Raw genomic sequence first — 23,027 nt, 5'->3', positions numbered from 1 at the left:
CTTTGCTGACTCTTATTTCAGGTGGGAGGAATGTCGGCTTTTGGCTCGTTAATATTTCTGTGTGCGCCCGTGTTAGAGGGGACATTTGGATATCCACCCAGTGGCCGGATGCTCTAGGGCCCCCATAATTTACACTTTAGTAAATAACCCCCTCACTATTTATGGACCTCTAACAGTCATACATGTTTGGAAAAAGTTGGTTTTGGCCCTTCCTCCTCTTCATATTAGAGATCAGTGTTGGGGGTGGGGCCAGACATAGCATGCCTCCCATTGGCTACCAGAACAGATAATTTTGGGTGTGGTTCAAGGGGATCTGCTAATTTGCATCTTGCCAGCCCCTCCGAGCTGCAGAAACTAGGAATTGTTAATCTGAGATATTTAGAGATGTAAACCTCAGAGATCTGGTTTCTTCTAGAAAGCTGCATTTCATTGTGGGATCTGGGCTTCAGTCTGGTTCTTTATTTTCACCCTCAATCCTCTCCCAGGATAAAAGTGACCTCCCCACCCCCATAGAGGGAACATATTCACTGAACGTATATTCTGCGTTCACACCCGGTGATGTGCTAGACTTGAGATCAGGGATCACCACCAACCCTTCAACCTTTGTCCTAATCCTGGACATTACCCTGAACCTACAACCCTTGTCCTAATATGAACTCTACAGACCTTCTTCTAGCCTGAACTCTACAATTCTTGCCCCCATACCCCAGGGCCAGGCTTGGTGAAAGCCAAAAGTACAGACCTTACTCTTGTCCTATTCATAGACCAATCCAATTCCCATCACCTAACATGACTCCCAAGTCTACATTCCTAGTCCTGCCATTAGACTGAACCATAGTCTCGGCCCAAAGATTCACCTTCGCTCCAAACCTATAGTCTCAAGCATAGTCCTAACACAATTGAGGGCCCAGTCATCGCCCTAACACTAACCTGGAGCTCTGGAACCCAAAATCTTAACCTTGGCCCCGACCATGGGTTGAACCACAACCTTAGTGCCAACCTAAAATAAACTCTAAAATGAGTGCTAACCAGCTCTTGTCCCAAACCCATCCCCAAGTCTAGCCTACTCCCAGCCTTCCAGACGTAGCTCATTCCCAAACACAGTCCTACCAAATTCAGAAAATCAGTCCTAGCCCTATGCCAATGCCCCGATGCCTCATTTTCACCATGGCTGAGGTTATAGCACTACCCCTCATACAGCCCTTGTTCATCCAAAGCATATCCCTAGCAGTAGCCTTAGAGCCCCAATCCTGGCCCTAGATCTACCCCTTCCCCTCCAGTCCCAGATGGATTCTTCAAGTAGAACTCTAGGCAAAACTTTTTTTTTCTCATTTTGGATAGAGTAATGGAGAGACCTAAACCTCCCCCAGCAGGGTGACTACAGTCCCAACCCTGGCCCTTCCTCTGCTCCTAATCATGAATTCTTTGTCTACTTCTAGCCTTAAGCCCAGACCTAAACCTGTCCTGATTGCAGTTCCATCCCTAGAACCTACCCGTGTCCTAGTATTGACCCCTTGGGGCAAGATCTGGCTCCCATGAAGATCTGTCCCCTTTGAAGCAACTGCGCATGTCACGGTTTCAGGCATAGGAAGCCGATCAACAACCATAGCAGAGAGCTGTCACAGTTAACCCCTTTTCTGCTGCTTGGCTGATTACACTTACACACACAGCTGATCCCGCGGATCACTAGCCGCTCCAGCAAGATGGATCAAAGATGCGTATTGGGGAGCATTGTGGATCGGAGAGAGGACAGTTGGGGGGGGTTGTGACATGTGGGGGTCAGTGACATGGGGAGTTCAGTGAGTGACATGTGGAGGACAGTGACATGTGGTGGGGACAGTGACCTGGGGGGGGGCAGTGACATGGGGAGGACAGTGATGTGGGGGGCATTGACCTGTGGAGGGGCTGACTGGGGGGGGCAGTGACATGGGGAGGACAGTGACACGAGGGGGGGCACTGACATGGAGAGGACAGTGACATGAGGGGGGCCTGACATGGGGAGGACAGTGGCATTTGGGGGAGCAGTGACGAGGGGAGGACAGTGACACTGGGAGGACAATGACATGGGGGGCAGTGGCATCGGGAGGACAGTGACATTGGGGGGGCAGTGACATTGGAGGGGGACCATGACATGGGGAGGACAGTGATATGGGGAGGACAGTGACCAGGGGGAGCATTGACCTGGTGGGGGGTCTGACATGAGGGGGGGGTCAGTGACATGGGGAAGACACTGACATGGGGGGGTTCAGTGACATGGGGGGCCATAACATGTGAGGGGGCAGTGACATGGGGGGGCATGACATGCAGGGGGCAGTGACATGGGGGGGATGACATGCAGAGAACAGTGACGTGGGGGGCCAGTGATATTAGGGGGGACTGTCATGGGAGGACAGTGACATGTGGGGGGAATGACATGGGGAGGGCAGTGACATGTGGTGAGGTCAGTGACGTAGGAGGACAGTGACATGAGGATGAGGGGGGGGGGTGACATGGGGAGGACATTGACATGTGGGGGGACCTGACATGGGGAGGACAGTGACATGTGGTGGGGTCAGTGACACGGGGGCTGTGACATGGGAGGACAGTGACGTGGGGAGGACAGTGACATGAGGGGGTTATGACATGGGGAGGACAGTGCCATGTGGGGGGAGGACAGTGGGGGGGGGGGCTGACATGGGGAGGACAGTGACATATGGGGGTCAGTGACATGGGGAGGACAGTGATATGTGCTGGGGTCAGTGACATGGGGAGGACAGTGACATTTGGGGGGTCAGTGACATGGGGAGGACAGTGACATGGGGGGAAGTGACATGGGGAAGACAGTGACGTGTGGGGTTCAGTGACATGGGGGGGCCGTGACATGGGGAAGACACTGACATGTGGGGGGTTCAGTGACATGGGGGGCGTGACATGGGGGGGGTACTGACATGGGAGGACAGTGACACGAGGGGGGGGAATGACATGGGGAGGACAGTGACATGTGGGGTGAGGACAGTGACATGGGGGTGCATTGACCTGGGGGGGGCAGTGACATGGGGAAGACAGTGACACAAGGGGGGGCACTGACATGGAGAGGACAGTGACATGAGGGGGGTCAGTGACATAGGGGGCCTGACATGGGGAGGACAGTGACATTTGGGGGGGCAGTGACATGGGGAGGACAGTGACACTGGGAGGACAATGGCATGGGGAGGACAGTGACATTGGGGGGGGGCAGTTACATTGAAGGGGGACCATTACATGGGGAGGACAGTGATGGGGGGGGCATTGACCTTGGGGGAGTCTGACATGTCTGACAGTGACACTGACATGGAGAGGACAGTGACATGAGGGGGGGCAGTCACATGGGGAGGACAGTGACATTTGGGGGGGTCAGTGACATGGGGAGGACAGTGACATGAGGGGGGGAAGTGAAATGGGGAAGACAGTGACGTGTGGGGGTCAGTGACATGGGGGGGCATAACATGTGGGGGGGGGGGCAGTGACATGGGGGGCTTGACATGCGGCGGACAGTGACATGGGGGGGGGGGGGTACTGACATGGGAGGACAGTGACATGAGGGGGGGGAATGACATGGGGAGGACAGTGACATGTGGGGTGAGGACAGTGGGGAGGGGGGAGGACAGTGACATTTGGGGGGGTCAGTGACATGGGGAGGACAGTGACATTGGGGGGGCAGTGACATTGGGAGGACAGTGACCAGGGGGGGCATTGACCTTGGGGGAGTCTGACATGGGGGAGGACAGTGACATGAGGGAGGGCACACACATGGAGAGGACAGTGACATGAGGGGGGGCAGTGACATGGGGAGGACAGTGACATTTGGGGGAGTCAGTGACATGTGGAGGACAGTGACATGGGGAGGGAAGTGACATGGGGAAGACAGTGACGTGTGGGGGTCAGTGACATGGGGAAGACACTGACATGAGGGGGGTCAGTGACATGGGGGGCCTGACATTTGGGGGGGCAGTGACATGGGGAGGACAGTGACATGAGGGGGGGCACTAACATGGAGAGGACACTGACATGTAGAAGTTCAGTGACATGGGGGGCCAAAACATGTGAGGGGGCAGTGACATGGGGAGGACAGTGACACGAGGGGGGGCACTGACATGGAGAGGACAGTGACATGGATGGGCAGTGGCATGGGGAGGTCAGTGACATGGGGGGGCAGTGTCATTGGAGGGGGACCATGACATGGGGAGCATTGACCTTGGGGGGTCTGACATGGGGGAGGACAGTGACATGAGGGGGGGCAGTGACATGGGGGGGCCTGACATGGGGAGGACAGTGACATTGGGGGGGGGCAGTGACATGGGGAGTACAGTGGCATTGTGGGGGGGCATGACATGGGGAGGACAATGACGTGGTGGGGTCAGTGACATGGTGGGGCCTGACATGGGGAGGACAGCGACAATGGGGGGGGGCACTGACATGGGGAGGACAGTGACATGAGGGGGGCAGTAATATGGGGGGACCTGACATGGGGAATACAGTGGCATTGGGGGGGCCATGACATGGGGAGGACAGTGACGTGGGGTGGGGGCTGAAATGGGGAGGACAGTGACACGGGGAGGACAGTGACATGTGAGGGGGCAAGTGACATGGGTAGGACAGTGACGTGGGGGGGGCATTGACCTGGGGGGGGGCTGACATGGGGAGTACAGTGGCATTGGGGGGGGGCCATGACATGGGGAGGACAGTGACCTGGGGAGGACAGTGACGTGTGGGGGGGGTCAGTGACATGGGTAGGACAGTGACGTAGGGGGGCATTGACCTGGGGGGGCTGACATGGGGAGGACAGTTGTGATGGATTTGGTAAAATGCCTATTCTGTTTTCTGAATTACACCAGAGATGCCCTCCAAGGAATCGTTGACCAGTTAGCCCCTACATCCTACATGACATTCTAGAATAGGATGGCTCTGGACATGATTTTAGCGGAAAAAGGAGGTGTCTGTAAAATTATAGAAGGAACTGGAACATGTTGTACATATATTCCTGACAATACTGGCCCAAATGGTAAGGTTACTCTGGCTATAAAGAAATTAGAAGATCTGTCAGTGGAGATGAAGAAGAACTCAGGTATCTCAGACCCGTGGGATCAATATTTTAGCTGGATGAGTGGGTGGCAAAAAGTGCTCGCCCAAATAGGGGTAACGGTATTAATAATTCTAGTTCTTTTAGCTCTGATTGTATGTTGTATTCTATCATTTGCAAAGAAGTTAATAAGCAAGGCTGTAGACAACAGCACACCTATATTTCTCCATCAAGAAGAGGAGGACCCTTTTGTGATGAAAGAGGATAAACTTTTCACTCCTCTACAGTCCCTCCCCGCCAACAGCAATTTCACAATTTTGTAGGGATAGCATCTGACTTCCTTATGTACAAAGTCTGTGGCAAGGGAGGTGATGAAATAGTTATCACCTGTCTAACGTACAGCATAAAAGAGTTCCAAGGTACATAAGGACAGATGAGCTAGGCTTTATAGGGACAGAGTAAAATAGTCATTTTAAGGGGGGACTGTGATGGATTTGGTAAAATGCCTATTCTGTTTTCTGTTTAAAATATACATTTTATACATATTTACTTTTATACTTTTTTATATTTCTAAATATATGTGTTGTGCGTATATATATATTTTGTCTGCTGGGCTTTGCAGTCCTCCTTAACTTGTTTTGTCCAGAGTGATGTTCTCAACCCCTCCCTTCGCAGAGGATTTCACTTAGACTTTGGGAATGTGGAGGAGTGAAAAGATAACGGGATGAGAAGCAAGCATCAAGTTTGTACATTTCTCCTATATTTCAACCAAGCAAAATGTGCCTTTCAGAATGTGACTGTATATACATAATAGTGACGTATACTCTATTGTTCTCTATGTATAAAAGGTTAAGCACCGCCCTGCAATAAACAGAGATGAGATGATGTGAAAGTGGTTGTACTGGACAGTTGTCCGTGTAATTATTTTCTGGCGTGCACGCAATCCATATCTCAAAATTAGGAACAGCAGCAGAAATCCTACCCTGAGCCCGATTGTGGTTCTCCCAACCTTTTTAGCTGGCTGCCCAAGGAGGGGCCCCAGGTTGTGACCGATGGAAGTCCGCGCGTGAGACTGAGCGGCTGGCCAGGACAGACCAAAAGAGATTTGCGCACCCCTGAGAGTACGGTAGGTACTTTTTATACTTACCACTGTACGATTTGTTTCTGTCCAGCCTTGGCGCCAGTTTTGTCGGCTTCCAGAGGTCATCTAGAGCGGTAGGTAATTTTTATTTCTCGCCTGGGGCTGTTTAACGAACCTGCCACTGGATTTCTGCTGACTGTGTATTTGTTCAGTGTCTGTCGTCCTGTGCGACTGTGATAACTCAGTAGACTGATAGATAAGTTGCAATGAGTGTCCTGACCAGGTGAGCTGTTGGCCCCTGGAAGACGGAATCTTGCAATATGTTGCAATGAGTGTCCTGACCAGGTGAGCTGTGGGCCCCTGGAAGACGGAACCTTGCAACAAGCGTCTACGGACGGTGACTCGGGGTTGACGGTGTGAGACCCCTGAGGGTTTAGTTCAGCTGCTGAGGCTTCACGGAGCAAGGGGCGGCAGGTGTAATGTCCTGTTCTGAGTGTATTTGTGAATCACTGTTTGTTCTGAGATAAGACAGAAAGCAGCGGAATAGGGATATTAATCTAATAGTTGCCAGCGCTGCCTCTGAAACCGTTAGCTGAGACTAAGGTGAAAGAACAGAACAGAGCGAGAAGTTGGGTGACCCAGAGAGAGGGGGGAAGATGGGTCAGAAGATAGTCAAGCCGCAGAAAGGATTATTAGTATGTGATATTGTAAAGAGGAGAGAAGGAAGTGAAGCAGTTAAAAAGTTATCTAAAGTAGCGAAGGTTTGTAAGCTGAAGGTCAGGACTGGCATAAATTATTGCAGGAACAGAGAGGAATGTTATGTGATAAAGGTTTGCTGAACGTGACAGAAGTTTGGTACAGAACTGGAAAAGTGTTGCATAAAGAAGGATAGTTGAAAGAAATTCAAGAAAATGTCAATTGTATAATGTATGTGTATCACAAAATTGTAAAAGGAAGTGTGCTAAAACCACCGCCCTATGTTGGAATGTGGGGTGGAGGAGGGGAGGGACAGCCCTGCCCTTCATCTAACGCCCACTTTATGCCCACCACCCCAGCCCTGCCCAGTACACTTCCTACTAGCAGCCATCTTGCTACACCTGTGTTGTCACTTCCTGCCCTGCCCAGTACACTTCTTGCTAGCAGCCATCTTGCTACACCTGTGTTGTCACTTCCTGCCCAGCCCAGTGCACTTCTGTCCGGCGGCCATCTTGGTACACCCGGAAGGCCTAAACAAGGAGTTTATCCAGTTCTCCCTGTTCTAAACCAGGATGGTTCCTACCACACTCCCGTTTTCCCCAATATGGAAGCGTCACCTTCACAAGCCGGATACATGAATGACAATGCATCTGAATGGAGTGATCAACAGTTGCAAGCAACAAGGGCACCAATAGATTTGATTCCCAAACCCACGCACAGTGGAGTACAACCTAAACAGGAACAGTACACAAGACAACACCGACATTCAAGATTACCGGAAGGGGCACCGGTGATGTATGTCGCTTTTACCCCATCACAAGCAGCGGCCTTAGTGACAAGTCTGCCTGACCCAGAGAAACAGCCAATGCCCTTTTACCGCAGGGTAGGGCAGATACAAGAAACTTACTCAGCTGCTTGGAAAGACCTGCTCAGTCTATGCCAAATTAAAGCAGGACATGTTTTCTGGCCAGTTATGCAGACGGCCTTCAATGATGCCTGCCTGACAAGTGTTATTTCCTATTCTTCAGGCGTGGAGTTTTGTGCCCAGCTCCACGACTAAACAAAGGAGAAATTTGTGGATCAGACTACCACGATTCAAGACATCACCCAAGATAAAGGGGAGTCTGTGGAGAAGTATTATGCCAGACTCATACAGGTCTTTGATGATCTGGGCTTCTCTCAATATGAAAAGGCACACACACACACATGCTCTCAACTGCTTTTGTCTCAGGGCAGAAAGAGGATATTAGGAAAGGTCTGATGGTGGCCCGCCCTGAATACCGCTCTATGAAGATGTCTGACTTACTGTTGGTGGCCAGAGGCATAGAAAACCAAAAAGGGAAAAAAAAAAAACAGCGCCCCTTATGGTGCTCAATGATGAAGATCCCACCTACACTCGTCCACCACCATTGCCCAATATCAGGACAAGGATCGCCTGTTATAACTGTGGGAAACGGGGACACTTTAGAAGAGAATGCAGAGCCCCAAAATATCCCAGGCAAGACAGGGACCCCCGGGAAGCGTGAATATCAACCACCACGCCCCAACTCTCGTTAGGAAATGGGCAAACCCGTGTCACCCCTTATGGCAGTATTCTCGAACAAGACTGGGGGACCGTGTAGCTGTAATCCATGATATTCTCCAACCTAAAGCAGCTGAACAACTGCATGCCTTCTTGGACTCATATCCTACTGCAGGGCATGGATCCCTGATGCATCGGTCCGTATGCAACCATTTTATGATTCTCTCAAGTCTGTGCCATTTACCTTGTCAAGCGAGGCCCTGGACAATTTTATTCTGCTGAAGCAAGCAATATCCACCGCTCCTGCCTTGGGACTTCCAGATTATGAGAAACCTTTCAAACTGTGTCAGAAAAGCAAGGCCACGCCACGGAGGTCCTAGCTCAAGAACATGGAGGGCAAACCAGACCCATTGGGTACTATTCTTGTCATTTGGACCCCGTAGCTAGGGGTGGTCCTTCATGTCCAAGAGCCGTCTTCGCTGCTCAAGCACTGTTGGACAAAACTTCAGATCTCGTTTTAGCACACCCCCTACTTCTTCTGGCACCGCATGACATTGCTGCCATCCTGAATCAAGTACAAACCCGACACCTGTCCACGGCCAGACATCTACGGTTGCAAATCTCCCTCCTCATTCCTGACAATGTGACCCTCCAAAGGTGTCTCACCCTCAACCCAGCCACCCTTCTGCCATTTTTCGAGGGGGGAGAAGAAGGTGAAGGTGAAGAAGGAGACCCCTGCATTACTCCACATGACTGCCTCGAAATGATGCGCATGGAAACCACACAGCTCCCTACAGTGAGTGAAATTCCTCTGGAAAACCTGATTACACACTTTTTGTGGATGGCTCCAGATATGCAGATGAAGGAGGCAAGTACCACACAGGTTATGCTGTGACCTCGGAATTTGAAATTCTACAAGCAGGAGCATTATCACCAACTTTATCTGCCCAGGAAGCAGAGCTTCAAGCCCTCACTACAGCGTGTAAGATGGCAGAAGGTAAAAGAGCTAATATTTACACAGACTCAAGGTACGCCTTTGGAGTAGCTTATGACTTTGGTATCATCTGGAAAGCCAGAGGCTGGAACACTGGTAAAACACGGCCCAGCCATAAAGGATTTAATGGATGCACTGCTCCTGCCTGATCAAGTGGCTGTCCTGAAGGTTAAAGCACATGGTAAACTGAATTCTCAAGAGGCCAGAGGGAACCACTTGGCGGATATATCTGCTAAAGAAGCAGCGAGAAAACCAACGAAAAATGTCTGAGGTGGCCGAAGAGGCGAGTGAGACCTCAGCACAGATACTTTGGCGGTGCATGTGCCATCTGACAAGCAATACCTGATTTCTATGCAAATGGCCGCTTATACAGAAGAAAGGCTGGAATGGATTGATAAAGGAGCAGACTACGATGGAGAATTGTATTCGATGAAAGGAAAAACTTGTTTACCAAAACATATGTATCCAGCAGTTGTCCAATGGGCGCATGGACATGCACATCTCTCTAAGAACTTAATGAACTCACTGATCAGCAAGTATTACTGGGCTCCAGGGATAACCACCTTAACCAGAAATTACTGCGCCTCGTGTGTAGTATGTGCAAAATGCAACCCGGGGAGGACGGATAAGACACCGCAGAAACATCTGGCAAAACCCCTCTATCCATTCCAGAGGGTACAGATTGATCATATACAGATGCCAAAAAGTGGCCGATATGAATATGTTCTAGTGGTGGTGGACATGTTCTCTGGTTGGCCGGAAGCCTTTGCTGTTACAAACATGACAGCCAAGACCACGGCTAAGAAACTACTGAGTGAGGTAGTCTGTAGATTTGGGGTCCCAGAGGTGATAGTGATCAGGGTCCAGCCTTCACAGCAACCCTTATAAAAGAGATTTGGACAGCACTGGGGGTCGAGTTGGCCCTACACACCCCATATCACCCTCAAAGCAGTGGGAAGGTAGAAAGGATGAATGGGACTCTAAAAAAACAGGATGCTAAAGATGGCCCAAGAGACTAACATGAGTTGGCTAGACAGTTTGCCTATTGCTCTGTTTAGTGTCAGACACACCCCCTGGGGGAAACATGCCCTGTCCCCTTATGAAATTTTGTTTAGTTCAGCCCCCAGACTTGGCTGTTACTTTCCGCAACAGTTGCAATTACAATCTGATGTGTTAACTGATTATGTGACTGCATTATCACGTGAATTAACCCGTATCCATGTCCAAGTGTTTTCTCCATTCCAGATTCTGAGTCAGATACAGGAACTCACAGCCTATTACCCGGAGATTGGGTATTAGTAAAGACATTTATGAGGAAACATTCCCTTGAGCCAAGATATGATGGTCCATTCCAAGTTCTGCTGACCACAGCCACTTCTTTCAAGGTGTCCGGGAAGAACACTTGGATACACGCCTCCCACTGCAAGAAAGTCCCAACCCCTGAGGAAAAGGCGTCATCTACACCATGACAACTATGTTGTATATCCTTTTTCTTATAAGTCTGACAGAGGCTCAACAGGTGGATATCACCGAAATAGGTGACACCACTATATTTTGGTACAACTCATCCAACACTTATGTAGTTATTTTCACCTTTGATTTCTGTAGTATAGATCCCATGTGGTGCTATGACCATAATCTATATGATCTTGACACAACAAGCATGTTCCGATAGTAGTGGTGAGCAAATATACATATGTGTCATGGATAATTACTGGGAACCAAAAGATTAGAACCAGATTGGAAGGGAGTTGGACTGGTGAGTGTGCCCTTGAGAAGGTCATTATGCCTCTCCATATCCTAGCAGAAAATACCCCTGACACATACACTGACTCAGCATCTAGGCACAGGAGGAAGCGGACAGCTCCCTCTGGAAGTTTTGATCCACCTGTGTATATAGATGCCATTGGAGTCACAAGGGGGGTGCCTAATAAATTTAAAGCCAGAGACCAAGTAAAAGCAGGCTTTGAATCCCTTATCCCCTAAATAACTGTTAATAAAAATGTAGATTGGATAAATTACATATACTACAACCAACAGAGGTTTGTGAATTACACCAGAGATGCCCTCCAAGGAATCGTTGACCAGTTAGCCCCTACATCCTACATGACATTCTAGAATAGGATGGCTCTGGACATGATTTTAGCGGAAAAAGGAGGTGTCTGTAAAATGATAGAAGGAACCGGAACATGTTGTACATATATTCCTGACAATACTGGCCCAAATGGTAAGGTTACTCTGGCTATAAAGAAATTAGAAGATCTGTCAGTGGAGATGAAGAAGAACTCAGGTATCTCAGACCCGTGGGATCAATATTTTAGCTGGATGAGTGGGTGGCAAAAAGTGCTCGCCCAAATAGGGGTAACGGTATTAATAATTCTAGTTCTTTTAGCTCTGATTGTATGTTGTATTCTATCATTTGCAAAGAAGTTAATAAGCAAGGCTGTAGACAACAGCACACCTATATTTCTCCATCAAGAAGAGGAGGACCCTTTTGTGATGGAAGAGGATAAACTTTTCACTCCTCTACAGTCCCTCCCCGCCAACAGCAATTTCACAATTTTGTAGGGATAGCATCTGACTTCGTTATGTACAAAGTCTGTGGCAAGGGAGGTGATGAAATAGTTATCACCTGTCTAACGTACAGCATAAAAGAGTTCCAAGGTACATAAGGACAGATGAGCTAGGCTTTATAGGGACAGAGGAAAATAGTCATTTTAAGGGGGGACTGTGATGGATTTGGTAAAATGCCTATTCTGTTTTCTGTTTAAAATATACATTTTATACATATTTACTTTTATACTTTTTTATATTTCTAAATATATGTGTTGTGCGTATATATATATTTTGTCTGCTGGGCTTTGCAGTCCTCCTTAACTTGTTTTGTCCAGAGTGATGTTCTCAACCCCTCCCTTCGCAGAGGATTTCACTTAGACTTTGGGAATGTGGAGGAGTGAAAAGATAACGGGATGAGAAGCAAGCATCAAGTTTGTACATTTCTCCTATATTTCAACCAAGCAAAATGTGCCTTTCAGAATGTGACTGTATATACATAATAGTGACGTATACTCTATTGTTCTCTATGTATAAAAGGTTAAGCACCGCCCTGCAATAAACAGAGATGAGATGATGTGAAAGTGGTTGTACTGGACAGTTGTCCGTGTAATTATTTTCCGGCGTGCACGCAATCCATATCTCAAAATTAGGAACAGCAGCAGAAATCCTACCCTGAGCCCGATTGTGGTTCTCCCAACCTTTTTACAGTGACATGGGGGGGGGGGGGGCAGTGACATGGGGAGGACAGTGACATGGGGAGGACAAAAAATGCAAAAAATTATGTGGCGCTAATACCATGTGAAACCCACAGGCATGAATACAAAATAGTTACAATATATGAAAAATAAAAATATGAATAAACAAATCATGCAAGGTGATGATAATGACAAATGCCACTCACACCAACGTGTGTACAAATACAAACAATGAAAGTGCCAAGGAAAAGTCAAAATGGGACCAATGAATCAATAGTGCCCAAAAAGATCCTAATTGGACCTAAAGGTGATGTGAAAACAATACCATATGACAAGGAGTCCAAAATAGGACTGCACATAAAAGTGCTAACCCCCCCAAAAAAAAAAATGCACTATGGCATTGTCACGGTGTGCCCTGCTGTCCCTTCACCCTCCTACCCCCTTGCCGCGTCCTCTCATCCTGCACACAGCCTCTGAATCCAGGCTGTGCAGGATGGGGGGAGGGGACCCCTGCGGCGAGGATCACAGCTCATCCAGCAATCTAGGCGGAGGAGCTGTGACCCCCCCGCCATCAGAGCACAGCGGCAGACCACCGAGATGTCTCTGCACGCCCCGGCGGACGCAGCGCGGGCACAGGGGCTTCCTGCGCTCTGTGCCCACCAGTGACAAAGGCCGCGCTTACGAGAGTTCGGCCCGAGTCAAGGGGGCGTGCCTCATTGCCCTGGCAACGCGGGGCAACCTGGAAGCTTCCTGTGCGGTTTAAAATGCCGGCGCGGGAGCCAGCACGGCAACCTGGAAGCGTCCTGTGCGGCTTAAAAGGCCGGCGCAGCAACCTGGAAGCGTCCTGGGCAGTTTAAAAGGCCGGTGCGGGAGCCGGCTGCTCTCTTCCTCCTGTGCTGTCCAGCCGCTCTCTCTCTGCCTGCCGCCACTGCTGTCAAGGGAGGTCCGGGTGGGGACCGGGCCTCCACAGCCATCCCCGCTGAGCACTCTGCAGGAGCCCCCCCCTCCAAAGGTCAGAACCATTACCCGCTGCCACTCTGCCAATACTCCAAAACACAGAAAAAACGCATACTGCTAAATGTGTATATTGAACACAAATTGCAAATGAAAAGTCCAGTGTGGTGAATAACACCTTAAATCTGTATAATAATAAACCCTTTGTGACGGCCAATCATTCCATCATGAAACACACTGGACTTTTCATTTGCAATTTGTGTTCAATATACACATTTAGTGGGATGCGTTTTTTCTGTGTTTTGATGCATGATATGTTTATGTGATTATTTGCTGTTTAGTATCACGCATGCACCAATTAGGTGCCTTATGTTAGTTCTGTGTGTCACATTGTGAGTTTTTATGTGTATTTAGGAATTTATGCCATAGTGCATTTTTTTTTTTTGGGGGGGGGGGGTGTTAACACTTTTATGTGCAGTGCTATTTTGGACTCGTCATACGGTATTATTTTCACATCACCTTTAGATCCAATTAGGATCTTTTTGGGCACTATTGATTCATTAGTTCCATTGGACTTTTTCTTGGCACTTTTATTTTTTGTATTGGTACATATGTTGGTGTGAGTGGCACTTGTCATTATCATCACCTTGCATGATTTGTTTATTCAGATTTTTTATTTTTCAAATATTGTTACTATTATGTATTCACGCCTGTGGGTTTCACATGTCACTGTACTCCCATTGTCACTGTCCTCCCCATGTCATGGGCCCCCTCCAATGTCACTGTATTCCCCATGTCACTGCCCCTCCAATGTCACTGTCCTCCCTATGTCGCGGCCCCCCCATGTCACTGACCCCCACACGTCACTGTCTGTCCTCCCCATGTCACTGACCCCCCCATGTCACTGTCCTCACCCCACATGGCACTGTCCTCCCCTTGTCATTCCCCCCCTCATGTCACTGTCCTCCCATGTCAGTACCCCCCTCTCATGTCACTGTCCTCCGCATGTCATGCCCCCCCATGTCACTGCCCCCCCACATGTTATGGCCCCCCCATGTCAGTGTCTTCCCCATGTCACTGACCTCCACACGTCATTGTCTTCCCCATGTCACTTCCCCCCCTCATGTCACTGTCCTCCCCATGTCACTGACCCCCCCAAATGTCACTGTCCTCCCCATGTCACTGACCCCAGCACATATCACTGTCCTCCCCATGTCACTGATCCCCCCAAATGTCACTGTCCTCCCCATGTCACGGCCCCCCCATATGTCACTGTCCTCCCCATGTAAGCCCCCCCACTGTCCTCCCCCCACATGGAACTGTCCTCCCCATGTCATACCCCCCTCATGTCACTGTCCTCCCATGTCACAGCACCTGTGTCACTGACCCCACCACATGTCACTGTCCTCCCCATGTCAGGTCCCCCGACTGTCCTCCCCCCACATGTCACTGTCCTCCCCATGTCATTCCCCCCCCACGTCACTGTCCTCCCCATGTCACTGACCCCACCACATGTCACTGTCCACATGTCACTCACTGACCCCCACATGTCACACACCCCCCCACGTAACTGTCCTCTCTCCGATCCACGATGCTCCCCAATACGCATCTTTGATCCATCTTGCTGGAGCGGCTAGCGATCCGCGGGATCAGCTGTGTGTGTAAGTGTAATCAGCGGTGCAGCAGAAAAGGGGTTAACTATGACAGCTCTCTGCTATGGTTGTTGATCGGCGATCGGCTTCCTATGCCTGAAACCGTGACATGCGCAGTTGCTTCAAGGTGGACAGCTCTTCATGGGAGACAGATTTTGCCGCTCCGAGCTGACAGCCTTCCAAAGTGACAGGCTCTAAACGCTAATGTGGGCCCCCGTCTTGCGGGGTGCCCGAGGTCTCACACGCGGTGGTTGTCCCTCTGTTGCAGCCTGCATCTCTCTCTACTGACAGGCTGCACACTGCACTGAGCTCAATGATCACGAACTCACCCCTCCCCCTTTTCGGATCTTATGTTCTCATCTCTACCGACAGGAGGGGGAGGAAGGACCTTTCATTGCCAGAGAGCCACGCTGTTCTGTGTATACTTTATGCTGTATACAGAGGAGGGGATCACAGTAACGAGGGGGAGGGGGGTAGATCACAAGGATGAACACATGGAAGAGTGATGAGAGGGGGGTGAGGAGGACATGTGCTGGGGAGGGGGGATCTTTGGGAGGGAAGAGGACTTGTGCTGGAAGTCCCCCCAAACACACACACACCCCATCCCACAGCAACCCCCAGCACATATGCTCTGACCCTCCCCTCCACCAAATCAAAAAGATGCCGCCTGTCACAGAGTGGAATGGGGCATGTGAGAAGGTTAACTCCCTGTCTTCATCCCAGGGGTCCTTCTCTGTTCCTGTCCCAGGGGCCCCCTAAAAAGCAACTATGAGAGGGGGCTCAGGACAGTGAGGACTTATTTACATTTGCAGTTTGAGGGGGGTAAAACCTAACTTCCTAACTGCAGCCCCTTTAGCTGTAGTGGCCAGGGGTGTACACATGCCACAGCAGGAATTGTACACCCTGTCACACTTAAGAGGTGTAGCACCTGCCAAGCATGACCCATTCTAGTGAATGAGGTCACTACAAGCGCCCTCCAACCTTGTAAGTACAGCAACCAAGAGGTTCAAGCAGGCAGTGCAGAGGCATGGTATTACATCCTCACCACCTGCTTTAACCTTTTGGACCTCACACTAGCACTCTGCAACTGCATGCATTGTACACAGGTGCATGGCATTTGTAGAGTGGCCCCATTCACTTGAATGCGTCATGCTTGGCAGGCGCTACACCTGTTAAGTGTGACAGAGTATAATTCCTGCTGTGGCTGTGACATGGGCCAGTGGGCAGATTGAGTGGGATGGTCAGTGGGCAGACCCTGGGGAATGTTGGTGGTCAAGCCAACACTAAAGGTGTTTAAGGACCCCCAGAATTTCTGATAGCTGCTTTGCCTTTTTTTGCAGGTACAAAAAAATGACATTTGTTATTTTTTGTTGCAGGAGCCTGTAAAGCATTGCACCAGCGATCAGCAGATCACTGGTTCCATGCAAGACGCCTGCAGATCTTTCAGTATACCTGCCGGGACGTACGGGGAAGCACATATACTAACTGGAAGACTCCGTGAACTACCACAACGCTATGGCTGCTGGGACTTTTAGTTTCTAATTCACAGAAAGCGGAGGAGCAGGAGGCCAGTCTGATCACAACATGTTACACCCTAAATATGGGTGTAACATGTTATGAAAGGTGAACTTATCCTTTAACACACTTTACAATCTGTTTAGGTAGTCTCATTTAGGTCTACCAATAGTTATGTAGTACAAGGGTCTGCCTGAATGGAGGGGTTAGGTAGGTCCTCAACTAGAGTTGATTGTAGAAGGATTGCATGGTCAGATTGTATCATGTATGGTGGCCTCGCTGGCAATCGCTCATCCTGGAAGTGGTGGGGTGAGGCCACTGTGATCATGAGGGTCAGAGGTCACCTATGGGAGTACACATGCTGTACACTCTGGAGCTTGGAGATGGCCTGTCTGACGTCACCTATGGAACTACACATGCTGTACACTCAGGAGCTGGGAGATGGCCTGTCTGAGATTACCTATGGGAGTGCACATGCTACAATATCTGATTGTAGAGGAGTGTACGAGCACACATTGTCAGATCACATTGAAGGAGATTGTCATTTAATCACCATTGCCTTCCTTTCCTCCCTTATTTGTAATGATGACATGATGGCGGCTCCCTCATACAATGCACTGTTTTCTTTTACAGAGTCCCCATACTGGCAGTAGTGAGACCCCCTTCTCCACACACATGGCGCTGAATGTGTGACAGTAGTGGTGTGATGTCGGCATGGGAACAAGGACATGAAGTGCCAGATGATGGTCACCATGGACAGCAGGCAGTGTCAGTACTTCATCCAGAAGACAGGTGGGTGGGTATCCCCAAGTGGGGAAAGTGCTGGTAGCTTTCTTCAGAGTGCCCACCCTCCGGCCCACCACCTACCCCCCAACACTAATTTCCGCTATGACCTCTATCAGAACACTAAGCCTTTTTATCACATAATAGGGCTCATACACATCACCCAACATTGTCCTTCCTGTCACCCCCATTGTCATCCACCTCATCACCTCAAACCCTAACATCTGACCAATGCTGTTCAAAATCCCCAACACTAAAACTTTGTCCCCCCCCCAACTAGAACACTAACCTTCTCTAATCTGTAATGTAATCTCTTATTTTCCTATGATTGGTCTCATTAAAAATGCTATCATCCCAATAAATACCTTTTTTCCCTGGTGTTCCAGAAATCCAGTGTGCTCCTAACTTTCTGTGTGATCTGATAGCACAATGCCACAGTTGCGCTGAATTTCCCACAATGTGTCATTAGCCATACCCAGTTTTCTCCCGCTGAACTACAGAACACCTCCTTCATCCCCATACCATGCAGGTGGTGGGGGGTTCTTTAGTTCTGTAAAAGAGGACGGTTAAGGTTGTTAACACTGCCTAGAATTTCAGAGCAACACAGGCAGAGTGCATGGGAAATTACGATCTCACTAGATTTTTGGGAGGATCAACAGGTGTTTTTCTGTATTTGCAGCATTTTTTTAACCACTTACTGCCTGGCCTATGGTCAAATGACGGCCAGGCGAACACTTTGTCCCTCCGGGAAGGCGTCATGTGACATCCTGCCCAGATAGCGCTTTGTGTGTGCCCGCAGGGCCGCGCTGTGGCGAGATCTGTCACCGACCGTGTACCTCAGACACGGCCGATGAAAGATCTGTGTCCGGCCCAGTTTCCAGTACCATGTGACCTGCTGTGACCAATCACAGCAGGTCACATGACAGTTATATACAATGGATGGCTTTCGTTCATGCCATCCATTGTATACAACTGTGTCTAGCTGTGAATGGTCACAGCGATCACATGCAGAGGCAGGGCCAATAACAGCCCATCTGTGTCATGTGATTAGCCGTGGCCAATCACAGCTTATCACAACAAAAAAACCCTGAATGAACCGATTTCATTCAGTTAAATGCTTGCTTGTAGCAAAGAAATTCTTTGCTATAAGCAATCAAATTGTGTAAAAAAAAAAAAAATAATAGTGATCACTTCCACAAAGTAGTACAAGGTTATTATGGTAACATTATACTACTTTGGTCATAGTGCAATATGAAAAAAAATCTTAAAAAAAGAGAAAAAAATGTAATAATAAATAAATAATTTTTTTTTTTCGTACTGTTACCAGTCAGTGTCCCTGATCACCGCCACACCAGTTAATTTTCCGAAAAATTATGACAAAAAAAATTACAACTTCAAAACTCGCCATGCCTCTTATGAAATACGTCGGACTGTCTACTTTGCAAAAAGGGGTCATTTGGGGGATATCTGTACTGTTCTGACATTTTTGGGCCTCAGGAAAATAGATTGGCTGTGAGTACTTCAGGATTGATAAATATTGAGATATATACCATAGTTTTTGAACTCTATAACTTTCCTACAGACTAAATAATACTGATTTGGGTTATATTCACCAAAGAAATGTAGCAGAATACATCTCGGCCTAAATTTATGAAGAACAATTATTTATTTGCAAACTTTTATAACAGAAACAAAGAAAAACGTGGGTTTTTTTTCAAAATGTTCAGTCTTTTTTGTTGTTTTTTCATTTAGCAAAAAATAAAAACCCCAGTGGTGATTAAATACCACCAAAAGAAAGCTCTAGTTGTGTGAAGAAAATGATAAAATTTTAGTTTGGGTACAATGTTGTATGACCGCGCAATTGTTACTCAAAGTGTGAGAGCGCTGAAACCTGAAAATTGGCCTAGGCAGGAAGGGGGTAAAAGTGCCCAGTATTGAAGTGGTTAATAGGAATAAAATAGCACTTTATTTTGCCTAAAACATATAGTTTAAGGTGGAACTTTTCTTTTTTTTTTTTTGGGAGGATACATCCTGTGCCAAGTTTTATTGTTGTCTACATCCATTATTTATAGATATAAGAAATAATTAAAGTAACTGCTCACTCTTATCCTTACTAGGGGGCTCTGTCCCCACCCTGCTTGAAGCAGAGGAGGGAGCATGTACCGCTATCAGGGAGAGAGGGAGCCATAAAGGGGAATAGTTCTAGGTACAAAGCTGCTGCTGTCATGCTGCTCATTACTATATGCAGGTACAGAACAGTGGGGCTATATACAGGAAATGAAAGCTTCTCCCTCAGCTTCCTGTCACCTATCACCTGCTACACTATATTGCCAGAAGTATTGGGACACCCAAATCATTGGATTCAGGTGTTCCAATCACCTCCATGGACACAGGTGTATATAATCGAGCACCTAGGCATGCAGACTGCTTCTACAAACTTTTGTGAAAGAATGGGTCACTCTCAGGAGCTCAGTGAAATCAAGCGTGGTACCATGATAGGTTGTCACCTGTGCAATAAGTCCATCCATGACATTTCCTTGCTACTAAATATTCCACGCTCAACTGTTAGTGGTATTATAACAAAGTGGAAGCAACTGGGAACAACAGCAAGTCGACTATGAAATGGTAGGCCATGTAAAATGACACAGTGGGATCAGCGCATGCTGAAGTACACAGAAGTCACCAACTGTCTGCAGAGTCAATAGCTAAAGACCTCCAAACTTGGTGAGGCCTTCAGATTAGCACAACGATGCGTAGAGAGCTTCATGGAATGGGTTTCCATGGCCGAGGAGCCGCATCCAAGCCTTACATCACCGAGTGCAATGCAAAGTGTTGGATGCAGTGGTGTAAAGCACGCCGCCACTGGGCTCTAGAGCACTGGAGACGTGTTCTCTGAAGTGACCAATCACACTTCTCTGGCAATCTGAGGAATGTGTCTGGGTTTGTCGGTTGCCAGGAGGACGGTACTTGCCTGACTGCATTGTGCCAAGTGTAAAGTTTGGTGGAGGGGGGATTATGGTGTGGGGTGTTTTTCAGGGGTTGGGTTTGGCCATTTGGGGTGAAGACATTTTGGATCATTTCTTGCAACTTTGTGGGAGGAGTTTGGGGATGGCCCCTTCCTGTTCTAACATGACTGCGCACCAGTGCACAAATCAAGCTCCATATAGACATGGATGAGTGAGTTTGGGGTGGAGGAACTTGACTGGCCTGCACAGAGTCCTGACCTCAACCCCATAGACCACCTTTGGGATGAATTAGAGTGGAGACTGTGAGCCAGGCCTTCTTACCTGACATCAGTGCCTGACCTGACAAATGTGCTTCTGGAAGAATGGTCAAACATTGCCATAGACACACTCCTAAACCTTGTGGATAGCCTTCCCAGAAGAGTTGAAGCTGTTATAGCTGCAAAGTGTGGGCTAACTCAATATTGAACCCTACGGACTAATGCAGGCCATAGATGGGTCGAAAATCGGCCAATTTTTCGGCCGAAAATAAAATCGGCCGATTTTCGGATCGTTAGTGGGCTAAATGGTCGGCCGTTTTTCGGTATTTTGGCAGATTTTTTTTATCGGTAAAGTTGGAAAAAAAATCGTTTTTGCCGATCGGCCGATTTTCGCAGCAATGATGGGCAAATCGGCCAATATTTTACCGATAAAAAAATCTGCGCATGAGCAGTGACCTGCAAGAGGAAGACAAAAAGAAGAAGAAAAAAGAAGAGGAGGATGAAGAAGAGGAGGAGGAGGAGGATGAAGAAGAGGAGGAGGAGGAGGATGAAGAAGAGGAGGAGGAGGAGGATGAAGAAGAGGAGGAGGAGGATGAAGAAGAGGAGGAGGAGGATGAAGAAGAGGAGGAGGATGAAGAAGAGGAGGAGGATGAAGAAGTGGATGAAGAAGAAGTGGATGAAGAAGAAGTGGATGATGAAGTAGAAGAGGATGAAGTAGAAGAGGATGAAGTAGAAGAGGATGAAGAAGAAGAGGAATTCCAGTCCGGCAAAAAGTGTCCCTGCAGAGAGCTCCGCTATTTCTTCTGACAGTTCCTTGACATTTATAGCTGTTGCAACAATGTATCTATTTGTTTTCGAATAAAAACATCTGTATCCTAAATGGATACAAATAGATACATTGTTGCAACCGCTATAAATGTCAAGGAACTATCAGAAGAAATAGCGGAGCTCTCTGCAGGGACACTTTTTGCCGGCTGTAGACGGGATGAAAAGCGGCCGCTTTGTTTTTACCGTTGCTGGTAACGTCGGCCGCTTGAACGACCGATTTTTCGTTTTTTAAAAGAAAAATCGGCCGATTTTCGACCCGTCTATGGCCGGCCTAAGATTGGGATGCAATTAAATTTCATGTGTGTGTAAAGGCGGCCGTCCCAATACTTTTGGCAATATACACTATCTGGAGCTGATCACACATCACCTGCAAATGCTCAGTCTGAATCACTGATGATTTCTCCCCCTCTTCCCTCATCCTTCTGGGTGCTGTGCTGCTTCCATGTGACTTCCTCACACAGAACACACAGCCCTGCACCCCCTGCTCTCCTACAGATGACAGTCTGCTCTCCAGCCACTAGATGGTGCTCTGCTGCTTCCATGTACCTTCCTCACACAGCACACACAGCCTGGCACCCCCTGCTATTCTACAGATGACAGTCTCCTTTCCAGCCGCTAGATGGTGCTGTGCTGCTCCCATGTGACTTCCTCACAATAGCCTGGCACCCCCTGCTGTTCTACAGATGACAGTCTCCTCTCCAGCCGCTAGATGGTGCTGTGCTACTCCCATGTGACTTCCTCACACAGAACAAACAGCCTGGCAGCCCCTGCTCTCCAGCCGCTAGATGGTGCTGTGCTGCGTCCATGTGACTTCCTCACACAGCACACACAGCCTGGCACCCCCTGCTCTCCTACAGATGACAGTCTCCTTTCCAGCCACTAGATGGTGCTTTGCTGCTCCCATGTGACTTCCTCACACAGAACACACAGCCTGGCACTCCCTGCTCTCCTACAGATGACAGTCTCCTCTCCAGCCGCTAGATGGTGCTGTGCTGCTTCCATGTACCTTCCTCACACAGAACACACAGCCTGGCACCCCCTGCTCTCCTACAAATGACAGTCTGTTCTCCAGCCACTAGAGGGTGCTGTGCTGTTTCCTTTTGACTTCCTCACACAGAACACACAGCCTTGCACCCCCTGCTATTCTACAGATTACAGTCTCCTCTCCAGCCACTAGATGGTGCTGTGCTGCTTCCATGTGACTTCCTCACACAGCACACACAGCCTGGCACCCCCTGCTCTCCTACAGATGACAGTCTCCTCTCCACCCGCTAGATTGTGCTGTGCTGCAACCATGTGACTTCCTCACACAGAACACACAGCCCGACACCCCCTGCTCTCCTACAGATGACAGTCTGCTCTCCAGCCATCAGATGGTGCTGTGCTGCTCCCATGTGACTTCCTCACACAGAACACACAGCCTGGCACCCCATACTCTCCTACAGATGACAGTCTCCTCTCCAGCCATCAGATGGTGCTGTGCTGCTCCC

The 23,027-nt window shown here is 48.7% G+C and overlaps 1 protein-coding gene across 10 annotated transcripts in view; it reads left to right on the top strand.

The window, feature by feature from the left end:
* Window positions 1-15,279: 15,279 nt before the first annotated feature.
* Window positions 15,280-23,027, top strand: part of LOC149455958 (uncharacterized) — a 221,844-nt gene continuing 214,096 nt past the window's right edge. For 3 of the 10 annotated variants that reach the window (XR_016313991.1, XR_016313992.1, XR_016313993.1), the window contains exon 1: window positions 16,480-17,495. The gene's annotated coding sequence lies outside the window, so the exon portion shown is untranslated. Of the gene's footprint in view, window positions 17,496-23,027 lie in introns of all 10 variants that reach the window. The other 7 variants (XM_089685668.1, XM_089685671.1, XM_089685669.1 and 4 more) reach the window with 7 other exon arrangements.

Source organism: Staurois parvus, unplaced genomic scaffold, assembly GCF_062004578.1.
Source record: "Staurois parvus isolate SC_StPar_1 unplaced genomic scaffold, SC_StPar_1.0 ptg000380l, whole genome shotgun sequence".
In the NCBI taxonomy this organism is placed as follows: domain Eukaryota; kingdom Metazoa; phylum Chordata; class Amphibia; order Anura; family Ranidae; genus Staurois; species Staurois parvus.
This window is presented reverse-complemented; position numbering and strand designations above follow the sequence as displayed.